Source organism: Canis lupus, chromosome 34, assembly GCF_011100685.1.
Source record: "Canis lupus familiaris isolate Mischka breed German Shepherd chromosome 34, alternate assembly UU_Cfam_GSD_1.0, whole genome shotgun sequence".
NCBI classification, from domain to species: domain Eukaryota; kingdom Metazoa; phylum Chordata; class Mammalia; order Carnivora; family Canidae; genus Canis; species Canis lupus.
The window spans coordinates 8,798,433-8,824,557 of NC_049255.1; the positions used below are offsets into that span (position 1 = coordinate 8,798,433).

Below are 26,125 nucleotides of genomic sequence, written 5' to 3' on the forward strand. Positions count from 1 at the left end.
TGTTTGCTATACCAAATCCCAGGATATTCCACACACATATACACAGTTCACAAGACTGAACTTCATCACATAAAATAAAGTCATTTTATGACTTACAATGGCATTAAAAGGAATAGTTTCTTACATCAGAAGATCAGGCTTCATTCTCTGGTTTGAGTGTTCCCTTAGCAATCAGTCCATAGGCAAAGCATTGTCTCTAATTGTCAGCTGTTTTGGCTTTGAAACGGAATCATAATATTTACATGGACTAAATTGTAGTAGAAATCCCATTTTTTTGAATTTTCACTATTACAGCATCAGTTTGTCCTTGATAAATGTTTAGAAATTTAGAAACTTTTTTTCATATTAACAAAATATAAGATGTTTTGGTTATTATTTCAGTATCAATTTGTAATTATTTCAAAGGTTAAAGATTGACCACAGAACTTTCTATATTCCATTATGATATAAGCGTTAATTCGTTACTCAGAATTTCTATATCTGCTATTTTGTGAGTTCATTCAGTGCATCAGTTTCTGAGAAAGTTGTGTTAAAATCTGCACTGTGATAGTGAATTTATCCATTTCTTGTAACTTTTCTTTACTACCGTGCTTTTTATAGTTTGTTAGGTATAATGCAGATCCAGGAAAGCTGTATCTTTTACCTTTATCTTTTACCTGTATCACATCTTTTATCGTGATATAATGATGTCGGGCTCTGTTGCTTTGTCTAGTGTAGATTTACCAACTTGCATTTGGTCATGGCTTGCCTGATATGAGGTCAGGGCTTTGGGAGGGATTCTGTTTTTGTTCATTTTATCTATTTTTAATGTTTTAATTTTTATTGAGAAGTCCTCTTGTTTTAACAGGAAATGTGACCCATTAAGTGTATTGTTCTCACTAATTGTCTTAGGGTGGATAATCAGTAGCAGCCCCTGGAGGGGTGGTGGGTGGGGATAAACTGGTTGTAAGGTCAGTTTAGCACAGTTCTTCCAGAGACTTCTGGAGAGCCCAGAATAGCAGCTCGGACCCATCTGATCAGGAGGCTGGAGCTGGAGCTCTGTATCTTTACAAGTCTGTTCCTCACTGGTGAAGGGCTGCCTTTTAGTGACAGGACAACGAGGTCACCTGAAGCACATCCTTTTCTCTGCAAAAGGGCAGCTCTCAGTGGGAGAGATGGGGTGTGGGCTGCAGGTGGCAGGGCTACAATTCCTAAGAGAATCTGTCAGACTATGGGCATGCATCTCACATTTTTAGGCACATGATATGATCTTCCACTGTGTTATGTATACTCTATTTCCTAGTGTTTTGTTTTCTTCCCTCTATTTGTTCATATCTGTTGGATCCATTTATCTATCATCTATTTAGCTATCTGTCTTCTATTTACCATGTACTTGTTTTTTCCAGACATAAGTTTGAAACTATAAATTATCTATATTTTAAGTAATCGTAAATCATGCTAATGTGACTATGTCTAAAATTAATCAATGCAATAAATAAAAATAGCAAATCTACCTCTAACTGATAATTGGTGAGAGATACGTAGATGTCATTCTGAATAACCGCCCCAGTTTTGGTGTCATTGCTGTATAGTACTTTGTTTTCACCTTTTAAAAAAGTATTGGGAAAAAGTTTAATGTTATTATTGTGTTGTTTTTTTTTTCCAAGATCATGGTTACTTGGATTTATGGGGGGTAAAAAAGAGGTCTTTGTTTATTTTCCTTTCTCATATTCTTACTTTTCTATCTTTATTCGATTTCCTTAAAATTCATCCTTCGAAATTCTTACAGAAAAAATTTGTTGCCTGGATATTTTCTTTGTTTAAACAATGCCCTCTTTTGCTTGAATTCACTGGGCACATGATTTCATATTGAGCAGTGTTTTATATCAACTCATTCATGTTACCATTGGATGGACTACTGACCCCAACAATTATTGCTGTTGCCTGGAATGTATTCAATGTCATAGTTTAAATATTTTAGTTTATATTTTATAAATTTAATATATTGGCTTTTTTTCAGTACTCCAATTCTAATACTTCCCAATATGTTGGCTTATTTTATTGACTCTTTAAAACGCAGAAGAAATAAAGTCACTGTGCTTGATGTACCTGCTGCACAGTGGTGAGGGCTGGGAGGGGGAACATTCACCTGGGCCCCAGCCCCACTGTGTCCACAAGACTTCCTACATCCATAGGACAGGTGCTTTGTGTTTTGTCAGAAGAGAATGCTGTCTCCTCTCCTTAACTCCCCAGAGAGCCATGCCTGAGTTCACCAACAGTGGTAAATTATTATGAGCTCCAAGAGGACTCCATGAGGATGATCAAAGAATTTTTAAAAACCACTTTACTTGGTTGTTGAAAATCAGTAAGAACAACCTATTGGAAAAGATAAACACTCTTCAAGTTACTGGTTTGAGATGAAATTTGAGATAATTAAGCAGGAAATTAAAACAGCATAAATAAACACATAAGAAAGGCACAGAAACATACACACACATGATAAGCTTGGGTATGTTGGTGAAGTGGCTTGAAAAAGAAGTAACCCGCCCCCCTCTCCAGTTTAAATATGATCAAAATACATATTTCAGAACATCATAAGAGTAATTAAGGGTGGCCATTCCTAGATTAAGTTATAAATATAAATAATAAAATATTTAGGGGAGCAAAATATCCCCAGTTGTTTTTTTTTTAAAGATTTATTTATTTATTTATGATAGAGACAGAGAGGCAGAGACACAGGCAGAGGGAGAAGCAGGCTCCATGCTGAGAGCCCAACGTGGGACTGGATCCCGGGACTCCAGGATCGCGCCCTGGGCCAAAGGCAGGCGCTAAACCGCTGAGCCACCCAGGGATCCCCATCCCCAGTTATAATCTTCTGAAGATGGGTGTGATCTCAGGTATGTATTAGGATCGCACATGTATTCTTTTCTTGCCTTTTTTTTTTGTAAACGGAACTTAACTATCTAAACTCCTGGAACTCCCAGGTATCTTTCTGATAGGACCCTATGAATATTTACTCGAACAAGATCTTTATTTAAAAGCTTACACTGAATAAAATTCTCAGACAAAACTTTTAAGCTATCAGAATTATCCCCATCTGCTCCAAATGTGATTTATCAGTATTATCAACTTATAAGCTTATTGCTCCTATTACCACTAATAATGTGATTGCAATGGTGAGGATCTGGTTTTTATTCAATTTCATTGAGGAAGAAAAGGATAAAGAAAAACCCTGACCTTTCTTGCTGTCAAGCCTACCAACTTTTTAAATAATAATTTATTTAAGCTTGCTAGTATTTTTCTGCATGGCAACTACAAATATGAGTTTCCTATGTGATTATTTTGCATGAGAAATATGTGGATTTCAAACACAGATATTCTATTATTCAGTACACTCACATTTTTTGTTACATTTGGAGAAATGTGTTAGCAATTTGGCAACCATTTAAGCTTTATTCAGTTTTTGAATTTTTGACTAAAAACTCAGAGTCGTGTGCCACAGACATCACTGTGGGAGCTGAAACCACCCCAAGCGCCGCACATCACTCTGTGAGCACGTGTCTGTCTCCCACCTGCACTAGGTCATAATTCCCGGCTCCCTCTACTTACAAACCTTGCTAGCAGCCAGTAATGAGAAAGCAAGCCCACCTTTATTGAGTGATATCAGGGGCAGGGGTTTGGAATCCTGGAACACAGAACGAAAGTGGATCATTTCAGTGATCTAAACTCTAATATTGACTATGGGGGGAAATCCATGGCAAATTAACAGTGAATGACCAGTGAAGGGCATGGTGCATTTGCAAAATCCAAGACTGTTTATGAGTAGGAGCATGGAACAATAGAATTCACTTCTTTTTCTTTTATTAATGTTGAATCAAACAGTCAAGAGCCTCTGCAGAATTCTTGTTTCCTGCTGCTACAAACCCTGAGAATCTCGAACATCTGACATTATGTGGCACCGCACATTTGATACATTGAAGGTCACCGTTGGTGGAAAGTACTGGTGCAGATAAAGGCTACTAAGCCCAGCAAAAATTTCCCTTGCAGTTTGCTATTGTCAAAGGTCAGTACCCAGACTCACATGTATCTTTATTTCAAATTTGTTTCTGCCAGTTTCCTGGGCACATGAAAGCATTTCCAACTTGTTTACATTTTCATTTTTGATTGCTGGTGAAGGCTTGCACTTTCTTTTTAAATGTTGCTATTTATTCTTGATATTTCCTTCTGCATTGACTCCTGTATCCATCTCTTCTGAGCATGCATCCACATCCCAGGGGAATTTTTACCTCTGTATTTTTTAATTGGCTATTTTTTTTCAATACTGTGTTTTCTGTTGCTTTCCTTTTCATATTTGAATTTTTAAAAAGTTGTTTATTTTTATGGAAGTGTAATTGACATGCAATTCTGTGTTGGTTTCAGGGGAACAACAGCGTGTTCCCACAGCTGTATGGTTTTCAAAATGCTCACCCTGATGACTGTTGTTACCTAGAGTCTTTTGCCCAATGCCCTTGCCCTTAGTGGTCAAAGTCCAAAGAAAGAGAAGTTGTCTGGGACACTGGGGAATTCTGATGATGACTTCTAAGGCCGGTGGTGTTTGGAATTGTCAATATTTTAACCATCCTCACACTTGCTATTCTTTTCCTAGACCATGCTAGCACTGAATTCGCCAGATATCATTCATTTTGGTAAGTTCTCTTAAGTAAGAAACATCTCAGCCAGCTCTGTAGATCGGCTGCGAATGCCCTTTCAATCACTATAATTTATGTTCCCTGATCTCACCCTACCTATTTTCCACTGTAACACATTGCAAAGTCTTACTATATTAGCTTAGGTTTCAAAGCCAAAAAAGAAGGTTTAATCTTGCAATTTGTGTGCCGTATTCTCCAAGGAGAAAGGTCCTCACAGCAAGAAAGAATGAGACTGTTTAAGATCTCTCTCTACTTCTGGACAAGGGCAGATTAATTGAGTATAATGTTGAGTTAGAGGGAGAAATATTAAGCCTGAAACAATCTCAGGAGTCCCTTAAGACTGACCTAAATGTGTAATTTGTGTTTTCCCTGCTGAGCACAGCCTTAAAAGAAACTCATTTTTTTCTGTGATGAATATCATCCAGTCTCTGCTTCCTGCTAGCCTCTGACTCATCTGTACTTTCAGTCAGGTACCGAAAAACACACACATCTACTTTCTGTTCTTTAACGCATTTTTATCACCAGTATTTGCACGTATTTTCTTTATATTTTCCAATGGGTTCTTTATATTTTTTTCAGTATTTTTTTTTCATTAAGTACTGCTTTTCCGTAGGGCTCAGAAGTAGGACTGTTGTCTGATGGTGCAAAGGCATGAGATTGCTTGTGCCTTAAGTCCTCCCTCAGCATGGACTTCAAACTCAAAAGAACCAACAGATGAGAAAATGCTTAAGTGGGAAAAAACAATCACAATGACCTTCCTCTGTTACTGTCTACCTGTTTTGCACGTGGCTGGGTGATGGTCTGATGCAAATGCAAAGGGAAAGCTCAGCTCACAGTGAAAATTTTAGACCTAGATTCTTAAACAGAATTTAGTTGATCTAAAGCAGTGCTTGGAACATAGTTGCTAATGAGTGCATCTGACTCATTAACCAGAAGTCCCAAGCTTCACTGTACATGGGATGGTGCATATAAATTAGAATAGCATTTTTCACTGAAGCTTGCTTCACAGTATCTAGCATATGCAACATTTGGCATGGAGATTTTTCACTAATTGAACATTCACTAAATTCCTCTGGGTAAGATACCTTTTTTCAACAATATGTAAAAAGGACATTTACACTCTGTTCTTTGTAGGAATAATAAAACAAATTCCTGAACAGAACTGAGCTCAGATTCTGCAACAAGCTATGATAAACTTATTATATGTACATATGTATAGAAACTGTGGGAAAATACAGAATGTTTCTATTCTCAACTCCCTTGAACAGTATTGAGTCCTGAAGTGAAAAAAAAAAGTAACTATATAAATGAGGTGTTGCTTTCTCATGAGAAAATGTGAGGAGGTCTTCCTGAATTAAAGAATTACAGATTGTGTCCTCCCAAAAAAGAAATGAAATTTACTTTTGCATAAAGTTATATCCAAATAAATAAGAATAATGTTAATGTTTAGGTTAAATAAGAAATTAAAATTGTAGCAATCCTTTTAGAAAAATCTCTGAGCATTCTCTTTGTCATCTAGTAAATTTCAAGTTTTCTTTTTGATGGTTAACAAATAGGTAAATTCCTAAAGTCATATTTTATGAAGTTATAAATTATCCAAGTTTCTTGGCCAGAATGTGGTAGGCTAATTCAAGCAATATTTGAATTTTCTAAGACTCTGGAGTAAGCCATGTGATGTCATTTCTTTTGTCCTCAACTTCATTCATTTACCTTCAGTGATATTTTTCCTTTCATGCAGACTCACATTTCAATCAAAACTCTTCTACAAGGAGACAAATTTAGAAAATAATTCTTCATAGTTTCAAAGAGGCTGAAGATTTCCACCACCAGAAAAATGATCAAATCTTTCCTTTTTCAAGCAGGATTGCCCTGAAGCCTAAAGAGTTCACATGGTGATCTGCTTCCAGACTTCTCCTAAATTGTCATCTAAGCCAGTGTGTACATTATTAGCCTGAAAAGACTTTGGATCTAAGTTTTTGCCTTATTCATACCTCCAGAAATACTTCAAGTATCTCAGTTTGTGGATGGCCTCTTGCCTATTCGATAGTTAATAAAATTTTTCCCCTGTTCTTTTTATTGCTTAGAATTTTAGTCAAACACTTGAAAATGTTCTCTAGGATGTTCCATTCTCTAAGTGTCTTCAAAAAGTGACAGGTTGAAGTCCTCACTTTGATGAAGTTCACTATTTTTATACAACATTGAAAGCACCATGTTGGAGATTTCTGGCCAAGTCCTTGTCAACAACACGTGTGAATATAGCAGACAGAGATTTGCTGTAGGGTATGAGGCATCTTGGCTCACCAGAGGGACAAACCTAGGTGTCTGTGGTCAACCCTTGGCTTGACTTTTCCCAAACCTAATATTTTTCCTGGCGAAAGAATAATATTTTATATAATGTTTATATAATATTAACATATGGTAACTTTGAGACTGTTCAGGAAAAAAGGTAAACCCTAGAGAAATCTAGTTAGTATGGCTTTAGTTAAAAGAAAAAGACTAAACTAAAATCACAAATCTCCCTCCATTCTCCCCAAATAGTAACATAACAACCATTTATTACTCTCACAGATGCATGGATTGGGGAATGAAGATATGACAAAACTGGATGTCTCATCTCTGTTACAAAATGATTGGAGTCTCAGCTGGAGACTTGAAGTCTAGATTCTAGAATCATCTAAAGTGTCATTTGTTCACATGTCTGGTGGTTCATGATGGCTTCTGGCTATTGCCTAGGGGCTCACTTTTCACTTTTTCTTTATGTGGGTGGGTTCCAAAGGTGAGAGAGAGAGAGAGAGAGAGAGAGAGAGAGAGAGAATACCATGTGGAAATCATATTGCCCCATGACCTAAACCTGAAAGTCAAGTTTCATTCCTTCTACCACATTCTAGTAATTGAAGCAATCACAAACACTGGTCAATTAAAAAAAATATTAAAGCAGAAGCCATCTCTATGGAGATCTACAAGATTCTGGAAGGGCATAAAGGACCAGATGTGTTGCTGTGATTGCTTGAGGGGAAAATATAGTCTGCCACACACAAACATACCAGCTTGTTAACCTGATTTTCCTTAGACAAGGAGAAAAAAAGAATGTTTTGTTTTTCCTTTATATATATTCATATTATCCCATCTGTACAACAAACAGGCATTACTCCTTCAATTTAACAATTTCAAAAGAAGAATTTTTTAAGAATAAAAAACACAACTGGAAATACCAAGAGCTAGCAAATATGTGGACATATTGGCTCAGTGGATAAGAAAATAGAAGACCAAGAGTAAGGTAACCTAGCTGAAAAGAAGGCAAGAAGCACAGAGAACATGTGAGTATGAAAAGAGACTAGACTAAAATTAAGTGATGGAATTAAAACAGGTGTCGGGAAGAGTAGAATCCACGTTGCAGAGCATTTTAACTGGTGACACATATGTTAGGTAGAAGAGTGCAGGAAACCATGATGGAGGAGAGGTTTGTAGTGGGAAGGTAGGGATGCAGATCCATGAATGACAGATTGGTTTCTTTACAGATGATATTCAAATAAAGTTAAAAATATAAAGTTACACATACTGGTTTCTCCATTTGAAGACAGAGCTAACCTGCAGATGAAAAGCCCTTGCCAAATACCCAGAACGATGGAGGATTTATAAATGCCAATGTATATGGATGTATTGTTATATTGTTAGCAGCAGAAGTTTATGTTATAATTTCAAGGATAACATGAAATTGACTCAGATGGGCAGGAAAGACATCAAGTAAGTTGTTCAATTCATGAAATACATATTTTGGAATCAGATGGGGAAAAAGAAAGCAAGAATGTAAAAGGATTTGTATTATTTCAACCATAAAAAGAAGGGAACACAAAAATTCCACAGACAAAGGAAAAATAAGAGAAATGGTAATGCAGTTCTCTCTTAGAATAAAGTACTCTTCCAAAAACTTGAGCTCATTAAATCCTAAGCCTTGGCTAAATGGATGGCAGGAGAATCTTTTGTCAGCCACCTGGGAACATGTGACACTATTCACTCCTTGCTGGTCTCACCATAAGAGCCTCTTCTGCCCTAAGAACCAGACAAAGTAGTGGAAATTAAAGCCAAAACCAGCTAAAGGAAAAAAATAATAAAGAAGAGAAGTCAGCTAAATTGCAAAAAGAAAAGCCATAAAGGCAATCAGTGAAGCAAAAGTCTGGTTCTTGGAGAACTCTCCAGGTGGACTGATTAGGGAAATAAGAGAAGAACCACGAACCACCAAGATTGGAAATGAAAAGCTGTCATAGACACTATGGGGAGTAAGATGGTAGCAAGGAAGCATCACAGGCAAGTTTATGCTTAAGAATTGGCAAGCTTAGATTAAATAAATTATCTTCAAGAAATAAATCACCATGCTCAGTAAAAAAAAAAAAAAAAAAGAAATAGATAAATGGTAGTCACAATTTTTTTAAAGAAATGGAATTTGCATTTTACAAACCTCCAGCATGAGAACTCTAGGGCCAAGTGGCTTCATTGGAAAATTCTACAATTTAATGAAAAAAATAATATCAATGCTGAAGAAGAAGAAGAAGAAGAAGAAGAAGAAGAAGAAGAAGAAGAAACATTTCCAAAATGATTTATGACAATATCATCCTAATATGTAAATCAAAGACATTGCAAAAGAACAAGATACAAACCAGTATCTCTCATGAACATAGATGCAAAAATCTTCAACAAAATATTGACAAATTGAAGCTAGAAATATATAGGAAGGATAATATAGCACATACATGTTGCTTTACCCTAAGAACACACAGCCTATTCAACATTTGAAAATCAGTCACTGACTGCATATTATCAAACTAAAGAATTCAAACAATATAAACATCTCAATTAATGCAACCCCCCCCACCCCAAACTGACTAAATTAAATTCTCTTCATGCTAAGTCTCTTAGAAAACTGGGATATAAAGGAATTTCCTTAAACCAATTAACAAGCATTCATTTAAAACCTACAATTAAATTTTTATTTAAAGTACAAGACGAAATATTTTCTCCTAAGACTGGACAAAACAATGGTGTCTATTCTCACCATCTTGTTTAATATCCTAATTACAGTCCAAGCCAGCAAAGTAAGGTAAGGAAGAAAAAGGTACAAATATTGTGAAATAAGTAATTAACCTATATCTATTCACAGATGATATGATCATCTATGTAGACAATTACAAAGAATATAAAACACTAATGAAATTAATAATTTGTTTTATAAGGTCAAAGAGTATAAGATCAATATACTAAAAAAAGCCAAATTTAAATTTAAAAGTGACATCTGCATTATTTACAAAAATCTTAAATATGTAGATATAAACCTTAAAAATTATGTGCAAGAGCTTTATGTTGAAAGTAAAAATAGAGTGTTGAAATACATCAGAAAAGACATAAATGGAGATATATGCTGTATTCATGCACTGACTAATATTAGGATTTCCATTCTTATCAAATTGATATATAAGTTCAATAAAATCCCAACTGAAATTCTAGGAAACTTCTTTTTGTTGAAATGACCAAGCTTATTCTAAAATTTGTCTCGGAATGTGAAAGATTAGAAAAGCCAAACAATTTTGAAAAAGAAATACAGAATTGGATGACTCATTTAACTTGGTTTCAAGATCTACTACAAAACTGCAGTAATTAACACAGTATGATATTGATAAAGAGAATAGAGATCAATTGGATCAATTTCTAAATAATTATACTGAGTGAAAGAAGCCAGAACCCCCAAAAGAGTATATATCGTACAAATTCACTGACATAAAAATTATAGAAAATGTAAACTAATTTATAACAACATAAAGAAGATCAGTGTTCTGGGTAGAAGTGAAGGAAGGTGAAAATTTGGGGGTTCACACTCTTGGTTGTGATTACATACCTCTCATTAGACCACGTACTTTGTGTGCAGTTTATTGTGCATCAAATATGTGGAAATATATATATACTATAAACTGAGAAGGTGTAGAAAAAATAGTGTCCCTCATGTGTTCATGATGGAATTAATAATTTTATCTTTAACTGGTTTATCTATTTTTCTCTCCAAAGAAGAACCTGTATGCTGGATACCAAAAAGCAAGAAACGGAGGGGAGAGGCAAGGGAAGTTAAATCAAGGATGTGTTAAGGAGCTGACCAGACAATAGAGACAGGAGCTCAGTTCCAATGTGAGCACCATGTGCAAGGGACACATGGGGAACTCCACATTTTTCCACTGGCTCCCATCCTCTTTTGGTCCAGGAATTCTCTCTAAGGTGCCAGCTCCCTTGCTCTTCCAGGTTGTGCATGCATCAGAGTAGCTGAGTGAGTGGACAGAGTCCCATGGAGGAAGGGCAGACATGCACCTGTTGGAAGGGGTTGTATGAGTATGTGCACCTGGCTGTTGCAGGTACAGTTGCAGTGAAAAGTCAGATGGAGAGTATGTGAGGAGCTTGACAAATATCCAAGAAGGTGGCACAGTCATCCTTGGCTCACGATTCCTGACTCTCTTTGAAATTAATTAAGTAATCAATTGATTTAATAATATCATGAGGCCACTGCTCACCTCCAACACTAGACCATCACCAATAACATGGCAATTCTTGAGGTGTTCCCCATCTACCATCTATCCCACTCCAGTTCCTCAACTAGTCAAATCAACCTCTGGCCTGATTATTTGTGTTCATCATCCCCTTACTTTGAAAAAGTTCTATTACAGATTACTCTATGCCTCATTTTTGGGCTTAATGGAAATATATTTTAGATATTATGCCATGGGACTTGTTTTTCACTCAAATTACATTGCTAAGATCCAGGCATATTTTTGCATGTAATTGTAATTCATTCATTGTGCTGTTCTTTGATTTTTCATGGTGAAAACATACTGTTACTATTCTCTGTAATTGATCATGTAAGTCAGATATTGCTCCTATATAAACATTTTTGTGCATATTTCCTGGTCCTTATGTGAAATGTTTCTCTAGAAACAAGCAGTGATAATCTATTGTGGTAGGGAGTGTAAATATACAAGGCAGTGCCAAGTGCTTTTCTTGATGATTCTAACTCCAGCCAACATCACATGGAGCAGAAAACCATGTAGCCAAGCTCTCAACCCTGAGAACAGCATATTGTAGTGATTAAGTCACTAACTCTCTTATTAGCATCAGACAACCCAAATGCAAATAATTTTATTGCTGGGACTCTTAGGTAAAACAAATGCTGGAATCACCCGAATTATCCATTTTCTAAAACTTATATAATATTTACTAATTACATTTAAAACAGGAAAAATTCTATCTACAAAACATCTTTTTAAGATGTGGTTAATATAGTACTTAGGCAAAATTTTTTCATACACAATGTCTTTAAAAACCGAACTCAAATTTGTTGTTGTATTAGGGGCAAGATTAAAGTTTCTATTAGTTTCATGATTAAACAAGAAATAATTAAATGAAATGTACTAAGGATCTCTATTGAAGAAGAAAATCTAAAGAAGTTGAGATAAATTTAATGATGCCAACTTCAGGAAAAAGTAAAGTAAAATATAAATAATAACAGATTTACAATATTTATTTAAAATGCTCAACTAAAACAGTTATATTGTAAAGTCAACAAATTAGAACATATGTATAAAAATAGAAGAAAGGCATTCTGGCCATGCAGACACAGTACTAGCAATGAGATGAGTCAATAGTCAGAAAAACCTCTTCTATGATGGCTTACTTGCCTAGGATGATCTCAATAGAGTTCAGGAAGACAGCTGATCATATCCAGTATTCTTTCATGATTAAAAGAAGCAAACAAAACCAAATGGAAGTCATTTAGGAAACAAGAAGTTACTTACAATTATAAATCACCTCTATTTATGCAAAGAACCAACATCTAACTGAAGAATTCAGTTAATTTCTATTAAAGCAAAAAATTTCAAGAAAGAATGTCAACTGTCCTGTTTAGCACTGATCACTTTTCTGATTTTTTAGATAATCATATAAAATAAGAAAAGCAAATAAAGCACAACTTTCCAAAAAGATGAAAAGAGAATGTCAGTGTATGCAGGTACCTTCAGATTCTACAAACCTACCAAAAAAAAAAAAAAAAAGAATAAGCAAAACTTAAAATAATGTGAAATTCAATCAGATTATCTATTATGCAAAATAATTTGACAGAATTTTGAACTCTTTAATACTAGACATTACAATTTATGCCAGTATAACAGTGGCAATAACCACAAATGTGGAAAAGAGCCATAAATTAAAAAAAAACTCATAAATATATTTAAGCAAAAAATGCATAAGGTCTGCCTGAAGACAATTTCAAATCTTACCTGAAGGCTACATATGGTTTAAATAGATAGGCATGACATGATTTAAGACATTAAAAATATGTCTCACAAAAAAAAATGTCTCACAATGTTATATAGATGTGTATACAGGTATAATTTTTAAATTTTTAAAGTTTAATTTCCATCAAAATCTTTTTTTAGTGATGTCCATTCAGATATGACTATATAAGACATCTGTAAAATGGACTGTGAGAAAGCAACATTTTAAAAATAACAATCAACCATGTGGTGTGCCTGAAACTAATGTGCCATTGTGTGCCAACTATACTAAAAAAAAAATTCTTAAAAATAAAATAAAAATAACCATCAAGAGCTCTTGGCAGTATAGTAGTTATCAAACAGTATGTTACTGATAAAAGAAATAACGGTGGATGGAACAGAAGAAATTAGTAGAACAAAATAAAAAATATATTTTCTTACCATTTTAATACTATCAAATTGATTTTTATGTTTGTTTATGGATTTCTAACAATCTGCACTAAAACACAGGTTAACTACTTAGAAAAAATAAGTTTAGATGATTTGTTTTTTATAATACACAAAAATAAGTTTCAGCGGGAATATATATTTAATAAAACTATTAATGAGCCATAAAGACAAATGCATGAACGTAAACAACCATGAGGGTCAGGAGGAATTTGCTAATTCAAAAGCCAAAGGGAAAAAAGGTGAAAATATTTTGTTAGATTTGTTTATGCAGTTCTTAGTTTCTGAACCTCAAAAAAGACATCATAGAAAAAAAAGCATCAATATTTGCACAAAAGAATAAATCAGAGACTAAGAAAGTCAGTATTATATAAGCTATTGTGCAAACTGAAAAGTAAAATGCAAAGAATCTATTGTTAAAGACTTTAGTAAATCCTGACTCCTGGGATCTGATACCCCCTACCACACACTTGTGCACATGAGTGCATACACACATACACACACACACACACACACACACACACACACACACACCATTCCAGTAAACATCTCTCTTGCTCTTGAGATTATTGACCCCAAGAGACTCTGAGAATCCCACTCCCTTCATATCCACAGTCTGTGCCTGACCAGGAAATGTGTGAAACTGTCCCCTATCCCCGACCTTTTGTTTGGAAATTGCGTCCATTTGCTTTTAATGGTCCTATGTTAAGATCGGAGAAACTCTGAAATAAGGTTTTCAGGAGCTGTCACCATAAGTTTATTATTATTATTATTTTTGCCATGAGAAAAGCAGTATGAGTGATATGGAGATCGAACTACCTATTGAGCTTTCTATTTATCATCTATGTGTCTATCCATCTGTGTATCTATCTATCCATGTGTCATCTCTCTAGAGACAGAGGGAAGTACTCTAAAAATGGAATTATGGTTCGTTTGGATATGCTCAATAACAGAATTATAGATTGCTTTTGTTATTTTTTTTTACTCTTTTTAGTATTTTTACCTACTAAAAAAAATTCAGTAAGCAGATATTGCTATCATCATGAGAACAGGAATCAATTAATCATTTGTGTTAATGCACTTTTCTAGTAGCCTGTGGTTACCCATAATTCCTTTCACGAACAATAGTGCTAAACCTCCGAGTGCCAGGACTTTGAAATCCATCAGTCAGAGACAAGAAGTCCCTGGCATTTTCAAAAGATTTTAGAAAAATAGCATTTGTACAGTGATGGAAACCGAAGGGCCAACTATTTTATTTGCCTTTGATTTCATCAGAGCATTGATTTTCTCCAAATATTCTTACAAAGAGTGTGTTTTACTTTGTACAAATTATAACATGCTCATGCAAATGAGCATACAAATATTAGTATTTCTTTGAGAGGAGTTTGGTAAAGGAGAAAGACCACTGGACTCGGGGCCTGGGTCTCTTCACCACCCAGCGGCATAACGTGCCTGGGTGCACCATGAGCTCCTGAGCCGCTGTGTTCTTCAGCAGGAAACACAGAAGGTGGAGGTTTTCTCCAAACTCCTGTTTCAGGATGAGGCACACACGGGTTATGTTGAATTCAGAATCTTTTCGCCGGTGCAGTTATGTGAGGCAGCTGAATCAAGGAAAACATTTTTTCCCTTTCAATTTAACCATTATGCTGGATTGTTTGCCTTCCCTATTGCTAGGGGATGGAAATGAAACTCTACAGTTAAAATGTAACTTGAAAGAATTTATGTGGTTCACTGGGTAATAATTGCAACATTTTCCATGGCCTATTAAAGAGCAATTTCTTTGGTTTTATTAGGTGTTTCAGAATATTTTGAAGGGTTTTTCCTAGTGTATCTTTTCTTCTTCTTTTTTTTAAATTTTCCTTTGAGTGGCATGATATTCCTGTATTTCAATGGAGAAAGTGGAACTAACACGATAAAATGAAAATTTCCAACGCAGTTCTTTTACTGCTTTTTTTTTTAGCCGTTGTAATTGAAGAGAAACTAACCCTCCGATATTCTTGTGATTTACTAGTTCCTTGAAACATATTTACACTTAACTTTTATCAATGCACAGAATTAAAAACAAAAAAACTGTCCGCTCCTCCCTGCTCAGGGGTTTAATTAAAACGTATCTTCTGAAATGTATCTGATAATGACGCACACAGAAGCACGAGGAACATTCCTTTTCTTCCCTCGCCTGTGTTGCCTTTATAAATCCGACTTGGCTCTCGGCCAGAGACTTTCAGAAGCATCCCATCTTTTAGAGGAATCATTTTCTCTGCGAGCTGCATGAATTCCACAATCACCATCAGGGGATGAAGGAGGCTCCGGGGCAGGCGGCGGGCGTGGGTCTGCAGACGCGCAGCCTCTGCTTCCCAGGACCAGCCAGTGGGTGGGGGTATAAGACAACATTTGCACCGTCAGCGAGCTGGGCAGCTGCCTGTGTGCGAATCAAATCTTCCTTAACAATTGCCACCGATAAAAATCAGCTTTTCCTCTTAATTACTGCTAAGTGAATACCTTCTGATCTAGCAGTCAGATGGTAAGGCTGATTATTGAGCCGGCGACTAACACTTCTGGAGAGCCAGAAATTCCCCGAGCGCTGCACGGAATATTTGCACGCGCGCGCGCGCGCGCACACACACACACACACACACACACACACACAAGGGAGATCCCACCTAAGCATTGCAGCGACACTGTGGCACGGACACCCACAATTTTAATGATGTGGGCACGGCAGCTCAGCACCCCCCAGCAACCCCCTTTGCTACTCTTGTAACTCTCAAAGCGGTCTTGACCCCGGGGTAGGTGGGGGGGCGGGGAGGCAGGGGAGGTGAAAACACACACTTACCCAATTAATCCCGGTCCCTGTACTGCCAAGCAGGATGCGAGTCCTCGGATCTCACCCTCACGCGCGAGGGGCAAGCATTTACCAGCGGGAAAGTTCCAGGCGTTTAAGTGCTGTGGCTAAGTGCAATCAGCGGGGCTGCAAAGTGGGCCAAGGTCACGGACGGGAAGAGGGAGTCCTGCAGGAGAGGCCCGGCTGAACTCAGCCAAGGGATGCGGATGCTCCCCACATTGGAAACATGCAAAAAATATAAAGGTGAGTTGATGTGTAAGAGACATTCAAATGACTGGGGGAAAAAAATACCCCCATAGGAGTATTTTCTGTGTATTTTTATTTTTTATTCTTTTGCATATTTCGGAAGTGAACCTGCTTTATCACTGCATGTCCACTCTTGAGAAATACTGCCTAGCTTCCATTTGGAGATTGACACTGCTAGACTACCACCAGCCTCTTTCCCTGTGTTAATCAAATGACCACACATACAGGATTGTAAGTAATGCACACCCACATAGAGTGTGCAGGTGCCCTAGATCTGCTTGCACCTTCACATCAAGGGTAAGCTGTCAACAGTGCTCCGCGGGCCCGGGGAAATACTCCTCGGTGGTGGGCTTCCCTGTGCCAGTTGATTTTTTTTTTTTAATTTATGATAGTCACAGAGAGAGAGAGGCAGAGACATAGGCAGAGGGAGAAGCAGGCCCCATGCACCGGCAGCCCGATGTGGGATTCGATCCCGGGTCTCCAGGATCACGCCCTGGGCCAAAGGCAGGCGCCAAACCGCTGCGCCACCCAGGGATCCCCCTGTGCCAGTTGAAAAGAAAGAACCCAGGTCAAAACCACGGATTCAGTAGCCTCCCACAGACTTGCATGCTGGAGAGAATTAAAAGAAAAACCTGCATTCCATATATACGTAACACAGCAGCTGGGGGTGGGGGGGTAAGCTCACTGATGTGAGAGTCTTAGTAGGATGTTTTTGAAAATCAGCTCTGTTGAGGTATATTTGACATAGAATTGACTGTGCATATCTACAGTGTTCAATTTTATAAGCTTTGATCTATAAATTCTTCCCCAGGAAACCATCACCACAGTGGAGATAATGCACGCATCATTCACTCCCAAATTTTGTCATAACCCGCCCCCCACTCCCAGTCTCTTCCGGAGCCGACTGCTCATCTACTTTCTCTTGCTGGAAATGAAGTTCACATTTTACCGAAATATGAATCATACCCTATGTACTTTTTTCTGACTCCTCCCACTCAGGATGCTTCTCGTGATATGCATCCGTGTGGAAGCCTATATAAATGATTCATTTATTTTCTTGCTGAGTGATATTCCATCATAGGGATGTACCATAGTTTATCCATCACCTCTTGGTAAACATTTGGGTTATTTTAGTTGTCGGCTAATACTAATGAGGCTGTTTAAACATACCTTGGGGGTATTTTGTGGACATATACCTTCATTTCTGCAGGGTAAATATCTAGGAGCAGGGTGGCTAGAGCAGATGGGAGGAGTAGATTTAATTTTTGAAGAAACCCAGACTGTTTTCCAAAGTTATCATGACATTTTACATTCCTACTCACATAGTCTATGAACGTCTCTGTCCATGAACGTCTACTTCCTCCAAATCTTCTCTAACACGTTGTAAATTTATAAGGTTAGTCTTTTTCTTTTCATGTCTCTCTCTCTTTTCTTTCTTTCTTTCTTTCTTTCTTTCTTTCTTTCTTTCTTTCTTTCTTTCTTTCTTTCTTTCTCTCTCTCTCTTTCTTTTCTTTCTTTCTTTCTTTCTTTCTTTCTTTCTTTCTTTCTTTCTTTCTTTCTTTCTTTCTTTCTTTCACATGTTAATCATTCTATCAGGGATAGGGTATTATCTCACCATGGTTTCATTTTGCATTTCCCTGATGATAAATGGTGTTGAGTATTTTTAGTGTGCTTATTTGCCATCTGTATGTTTTCTTTGGTGATGTGTTTGCTCACATCATTTGCTCATTTTTATTTCATTATTTTTTTCCATTTGCTCATTTTAAAACTTGTCTTTTTGTTTTCTTATTATTTATTGCGTTTCTGGGTTTATATATTGGTTAAAATTCTTATTGATATGGTATTGGCAAGCATTTTACTCAGCCTATCATTGTGTTTTCATTCTCTTTAAAAGTATATTTTGAAGAAGTTTTCAATTTTTATGAAGTATGATTTGCTGTTTTATTTTTTATTTTTTTAAAATTTTTATTTATTTATGATAGTCACAGAGAGAGAGAGAGAGAGAGAGGCAGAGACACAGGCAGAGGGAGAAGCAGGCTCCATGCAGGGAGCCCGACGCGGGATTCGATCCCGGGTCTCCAGGATCGCGCCCTGGGCCAAAGGCAGGCGCCAAACCGCTGGGCCACCCAGGGATCCCGATTTGCTGTTTTAAAGTTCAAGTTCAAGTTTTTCTGCTTTATAGACTGGGATTCTAGTGTCATATCTAAAACATCCTTATCTAAATGAAAGTCACAAGATCTTACTTTGCTTTTTTTATTATTACAAAAATGCTGCAATAAGTATTCTTATACTTATGGCCTTGTGAGCATATATCTCTAGTCTATAATATATATATATTCGATAATCTCTCCAGATCTATTGAGGTATAATTGACATATATAATATTGCATGAGCCTAGTGTATGACCTGTTGATTTGCTACACTTACATACTGCAATAGGATTACCAACATAGTGTCTGCTAACACATCTCTCAGATCACACTATTATCATTTCCTCTTTGAGGTAAGAACCTCTAGGATCTAGTCTCCCAGCCACTTTCAACTCTATAGTACAGTGTTATTGTCTATAATTCCGATGCTGTGCATTAGATCCTCAAAAGGTATTCATCCTGTAACAGAAGTCTGTATACTTTGACCAACATCTCCCCATTTCTCCCACCTCCCAGCCCCTGGCAACCGCCATTCCGCTCTGTTTCTATGAGTTTGGCCTGTTTGGATTCCACAGGTGAGAACACACGGTGCGCATCTTTCTCTGTCTGATGTAGAATGTGTATTTAGAATAGGCTGCATACTTAGGTGTGAGCATTTTCACACTTGCTGGATATTGCCCAGGTGTTTTCCAAAGTGGCTGGGTCCATATGGCCTCCCCACAGCAATGCATATTTCCGTAACCCCATCCCACATATGCCCTCATCAGACTCCTTAATTTTTCACCAATGCCATCTCCTTGTAGTGCCAATTTACAGTTCCTTTTTTAAGGCAGAGCTGAGCATGTTTCTATGTTTGTTGAAGACTCAAGTTTACTCTTTTATGAATGACCTGCTCTTGTGTGCAGGAAGGGGCTGGAGCAAACCTAGATTCCGGTGTGTCCTAGGGGATGATGGCAGAGGCAAGTTATCGTTCATCTCTTCTTTGGGAAACATATATGAACATATTGCACTTGTTTCTTCTCTTTTGTTTTTGTTTTTGTTTTTCTGATTGCTTAAACCCATGAGACATGGAGCCAGGGTCTCCAGAGCATGTGGGGAGAGGCTGATGAACAGGAGAGCACACAGTTCTCCGTGAGAACAGCACGTCCAGCTTTCTGAAAGCAGCCAGATTGTCAGCTGGTCCCAGCTACCTTAGTTGTGTGTCCCTTGAGGAAGCCTAGCTGCCTTGGTGCTGCCTTCCCTCCTTCTGTTCCACTCTGAGTGGGTGTTTCTAGTCCTTTCCCAATGAGACATCACATCCTGTTTCTGATGCATGCTCATATCCATCATATGATGATAAAAACATACCTCTGCCTATTTCTCTAATGTATCAATTTTAAAATTTTTCTTATTACTCTGTCTGGATTTCAGCATATTCTGGAAGCTATTTTCTTGGTTTGCTTCTTGTGCTGTTTGTTCTTTGTTTGTTTAAATAACTCTTCCAAGTCTTTGGTATGCTTCTAATGTTTCTAGTATTTGAACTTGAAGAAGTTACATAATATGCTATAGCTCAATATCCTCATTGGAAAATTTATGATGATAATAGTATCTACCTAATAGATATCTTGACAATTAAGTGGGTTAATATATATATGCAGCAATGAGAGCAAGGACAGACAAATAATAAGCACTATATAAATGTTTGTTATCCTTATTATTAATGGATAATGGAAATGTCTTTTGTAACAAAGACGTTTTAATGTTAATGTAGTCAAAATGAACAATGACTTGAGAGGATAATGTTGGTCTTTTAAGATCTCCTTAAGAAGTCTCACCCTACACTGATGTTGAATGAATATTTTTTTGTGTGTCATCTTCTGAAAGTTGATACCTTTGCATTTTAATCATATCTTTAATCCACCCGGGACTTACTTTTTGATGTAATCGGAGTATTAATTTTATATTTTTTCACATATGAAAAGTTGTTTTCAAAAAAATATTCTGCTAGTCTCATTCATTTTTATTTCATCTTTCACACAAAATATTCACATATACATGGACTGTTGAGCATCTATACTTGGTTACATGCTCTATTTCTGTGTCCATGCATACATGCGTGCTCTTGAAGACTAAAAATTTACCCTTTAATTCTGATTAGGTGGGAATGCTTCTTCACTTCTCCTGGCTGACTTTCTTGTTTCATTTTTATATGGGACTGTAATGATCAACTTGTTGATTTCCATATAATTTTATTGAATTGCATAAAATGTGTACATTAAAAATCTATTGCATTTGTTGACTAATTAGGGAAGAATTAACAGTTTTTCTTCCTATACATGAACATGACAGGGTTCTCATTTTATTTGGGCCTTTTTTATGTCTTTTATTAACATGCTTTGTTGGCCATTTTCCTAGGTAGCTCAGTGGTTTTTATTTCTACTATAAACGAGATCTTACTTTATTTCTATTAAATTTCACAATCATTATTATTCAGCAATACTATTAATATTTAAATAGAATGCATTATATAATAGAATATCATATATGTTGTATATACCATAATGTATGTTGTGTATACACTCATATATGTGTATGTTTTATACATAGTCTTACATGTAGACAGTTGTGTTTCTTTCTTTATATTTCTCATAAATTATTTCCTGACTTTCTGCTTGGCTAGGACCAACACAAAGCAAAACAGGATGAGTTATAACTGGCATCCTTGCATTTTTCCTGACATCAAGGGGAAAGCATTTGACGTTTTGTCACTAAGGATGGGCTTATACTATAGTATTATAAAAGAAATATCTGATAAGTTAAGGAAAATCCTTTCTATTCCAAATTTGAGTCATCATATAATTTTTGATGAGGACTGAGAGTTGGCTGAAATTTATGAAATCATTTTTCTGAGTCAGTTGAGACATATTTTCTTATCTTCATTCAGTAAATTCCACTAATTCTTGTCTATGTATATGGCATGATTTAATAGCAATGTGTGTTTTCCATACCCCAAGGAATTTGCTTTGCTACTATTTCACTTACAATCCTTTCATCTATCATGACAAGTGAGGTTGTTCTAGAATTTTTTTCTTTTCAATATTTCCCCAGTATACACTAGATTATATTAACCTTATGAATGAGTTATGGAACCCTGCTTCATATTTTGCTCTCTGAGAGAGTATATAGCACAGAGATAATATATTCTCTGATATTTTGTAATCCCATTTGTAAAACAGTCAGTATCTCTTTTCTGTTGTGAAAAGGAAGAGAAGAGCTTACTCATAATTTGATTTATTAATGGTTCCAGGTCTACTCAGGTATTCTGAGCTTTCTTGACTTAATTTTCATAATCGATATTTTTACAGGAATTGTATATTTATCTAAGTTTTCAAATTTGTCAGCATAACATATCTTATGATGCCATAATTTTTATATATTGTTTCTATTATTTGATATGTCATAAGTTTCAGATCTAATATTGGTTTATTTTTGCCTTCCCTATTTTCTTGATATATTTTGGCAGCTATTATTTACTTAATTTCTTTTAAAAACCAGAACTGAGTTTTATTGATTCTTTGATCTGCTTCAATTTTTCTTCTTTAGTTATCTATGTCTTAATATATGAATTGGGTTTATTATTTTTTTTCTGGATGATATAGTTGCTTTCAGACTATAATTCTAAGTATTGACCCTTTACAGATGAGCTCTTTTTTTTATTTGGACACATTCCATCTTCCCTTGTGCAAAGAGTCCTGCTGTTCCACTGACTCATGTCTGGGTGTGGATTTCACCTCATCTACCCTGTGACATACTGTGCTTATTGTCCATCAAGAGTTTTGCAAAAATGTTTCTTTTTGACTTTTTAAATGTGTTTTTCTGTTGTTTCCTTCGTTTTAGATCTGAGTTGCACCTTTTCATGTGATTTTCTCTCGTTTTCCTGCTGCCTCATCCCTGTTACCTGCTGTGATCTCTTCACCCTGCACTGGTGATTTCCTTAATTCTGTATTCCCCTTTACTAATTATCTCTTCCTTAAGCAAAATATTGGTTATTGACTCACCTATGATATTATCCATCGTCTGGGTTGCTTATTCCAAATATTACATTATTTTTACAGTCTTAATATATTTTATTTTGTTGATATTTTGTTTCTTTTATTTGATTTCTTAAATTTTTAATTATTTAAAGCCTCTGCCTCATTATTCTGTTCTTTCAAGTGCTTGTGATTCTAAATTGGGAGAGAGTTGCATGTATGCATGTGTGTGTGTGTGTGTGTGTGTGTGTGTGTGTGTGTTGTGTGTTGTGTGTTTAGGCCCAAGGGGAGACCAGGAAGGAATAATTAGATATTTCGGTTTTATAGTAATGTATAATGTGTGAATATCAAAACTCCATAACCATAGCTCCATTTAAGTATTTAAATTAACTTTATAAATATCATTGTTGTTTATTAATCTAGCAATTGTTTGTCATTTTAAAATTAACATTTAATTGATCAATATGTATTAAACTGACTGATAAGATTCCCTTTACAACAATAAAGGCCATTCAATTACTTATTTGAGTAAATTATCTTACTCAAAACTACTGTATTAGATTATGTTTTTGTGTACTCAGGCTCTTCCCAGGGCAAACATACAACCCCAAGAGTAAAATACTCCAAAACAATAAGATCTTGCAAATCTTAAAAATTAAACTCATGAATTCATAAACTGAGTTCTTAAAAGTATTTTAATACTGTCTAAAAACTGACTACAAATATATTAAGATCTTTAAAAGATGCATGCTGGATGCTCTTAAACAAGAATCTCTAAAGAGAAAGCCCAGAGTGATGTTGGATGGTAGTCCCTTGGGCTCCGTAGTGCTGCCTCCCCAGGCAGGGGACACCAGTGCTGCAGACATCCCAGCATGCACTATCCTCGCTTAGTGCACCTGGAGACCCTGGCTCTTCAGGACCCCAAGCGATGACACGGCGAGTCCCATGATGCATTTCTGCTGCACACAAAAGTATGACAAATGTTTCCAGGAAGAGGCCTTCTGCGACTGGCTTGGAAGCCCAACTCGCTATGTTCCACATGTACACCATGTTTAATTGAAACAACATCTGACAGATGAACTATAATTTTTCAGACTTTGGTAGACATTTTGTAGACCTTTCCTTGAAAACAAATCAAGTGAGCCTGACACTTCAAGGAAAATGACTGACAGTCTTTGTTGCTACGGATAAAATTTGAGTTTTTAAGCATGAGCTTGACAGCTTCTCAATACTTAGATTTTTTCTGATGAGATTGGGATATTATTAATAAAGACAAAGTTTTGATATTTTGAAATGAACTGTGTTAATCAGAAGATCTACAAAATTCAGTGAACCAGTGCTTTCCAAATGACCAATGAGGGCTGTGACAGCATCACGGATAGATTCTCCATTCAAGATACAAGATAGACTAGAGGATTTCAATGTAAAAGAACATAAAAAGACCATTATTTTGTTTGTTTGTTTGTTTTGACCCTATATTGCAAGAAACTAACTACTACTTGCTTGGTTTCAGTAGTATCCTGGAAGAATGTCCACAATTACACATTTAAGTATTTCTCTTTTTTTTCCCCCACCACTTATTTCTGTGAGGCCAAGAATTTCCTCATACATTCAAACTCAAACAGCTCATCACAAGGGATTAAATCAAGAAGCAGATATGAGGACCCAGTTATCTAATAAGAAGTTTGGCATTCAATAGATTTGCAAAAATTTTAAAGCAATGCAACTCTTCTCCCTGCCTTTTTTAAAAATAAAATTATTATTATTTTTAAAAAGTATTTATTTATTTTAGAGAGAAGAGAGAGATTATGGAAAGAGGAGCAGAGAGAAGGAGAGAGAAACTTTAGCAGACTCAGTGCTAAGTGGGGAGCCCCATGTGGTGCTCAGTCCCATGACCCTGAGATCATGACCTGAGCCAAAACCAAGAGTCAGGCACTTAACTGACTGTGCCACCAGGTACCCCATAAAATTATTAATTTATTTTACAAAAATACATTATGTACATAAACATGCATTGTGCTGATTAAATAAATTAATAGAATTAAACATATCAGTTTTAATTTCCAATATAGCAAATATAAATATAAATAATTCACATAAATAACTCCTTTATTTTCAGTAAGTTTTAAGAGTGTAGGATTCTGAAACTAAATTATTTGAGATTTGCAGTCTTAATTTGTGCAAAATCTGACACCCATTGATGCCTCTAAGACTTTTGACTCCTCTCATTTGTTACTTTGCATGTGACCTATTTTTTTTTCTGGATTTCTTGGTATTTTCTCTCTAGTTCTGAGATTCCAGGATGCTGTGATGGTCTGCTTTGGTGTGTGTCTGCTCCCTCACTGTGCTCGGCCTTTTATATCCTCTGATCTGGTGAATCCTTAGGACATTTCTTCTTTCGTTTTTTGATACTTTTTCTTTTATAATTTAAAATTTGTTAGTTAACATACAGTGCAATATTGGCTTCTGGAGTGGAATTCAGCAACTCATCACTTACATACACACCCAGTGCTTCTTTCCACGTTGGTAGTTTTTTTTTCCAAATACCCTCTTTGTTTTATTTTAGACTGTTTGGCCTCATTTCATGATGTTCTTACCTGTTTTTTGTGTCCTATTTCATTCTTTCCATTTCACTTTTCTACAGCTTTCCTTGATTTTTTTTAATGCTCTGTATTTTAAATTTTGCCTTTAATATCTTTAAATTTCATGAATTATATCTTTTCTTAAGACTGGCACTTTTTGTTTTGTGGACACAGTATTTTTCTTATCATTGTTGGATATTAATTACATTTTGTTCTTGAGTGGCCTCAGTATTTTTATATTGCTGTGGCTTTCTTCCCATTCTGTTTTTGTCTCATTTTGGTCTCTCTCATGTGAGAGGTTTCCCTCAAATACCTGGTGGTGTTTAGGTGTCTACAGACTGATTGCATGATTTATTCTCTCTCTTTCATGAAACTCAATTAAACTACAGGAAAGAATACAAATGTGTAAGTCCCATAAGAACCAAGGAAATCAGACACTGCTGGACATGAACCAGTGACACGTCTGTGAGTATTGCACAGGATCGTATGATGAACAGTAGTGGGGGGGAGGGGCACGGAAGAAAGAGAGGACATTCTGAAGTCTTCAGACTGCATGCCTGCCTCCTCCACCCATCAACTGATCTCACCCTACTCTTCCAGGTCCTATGGGCTTATTCCAGAGAGCAATTAAATGCCTGAACTCCAGGCTTGTCAGTGATTAACCCAGTGGATGGTGAGGATAAAGTATGGATAAGAAAAGGGGAAATAAGCAAAAATGTACCAGGCTCCTAAAATGCAGGTATGACTTTCCAGGCAGGATTTTGGAGAATGTCTCTTAGAAAAACACAAATCAATGAATCAACCAATCAATAGGTCAATAATCCCAGGGGAAATCCCTCTGTATTCCTTTGTATTTCTGTGTATATCAGTGCTTGTAT

At 36.2% G+C, this 26,125-nt stretch overlaps 1 long non-coding RNA gene across 1 annotated transcript in view; it reads right to left on the minus strand.

The window, feature by feature from the left end:
• LOC111093909 overlaps positions 1–16,382 on the minus strand; it is a 79,060-nt gene extending 62,678 nt beyond the window's left edge. The window contains exon 1 of the long non-coding RNA XR_005383689.1: positions 16,251–16,382. This is a non-coding gene — a long non-coding RNA (uncharacterized LOC111093909). The remainder of the gene's footprint in view (positions 1–16,250) is intronic.
• Between the last annotated feature and the right edge of the window lie 9,743 nt (positions 16,383–26,125).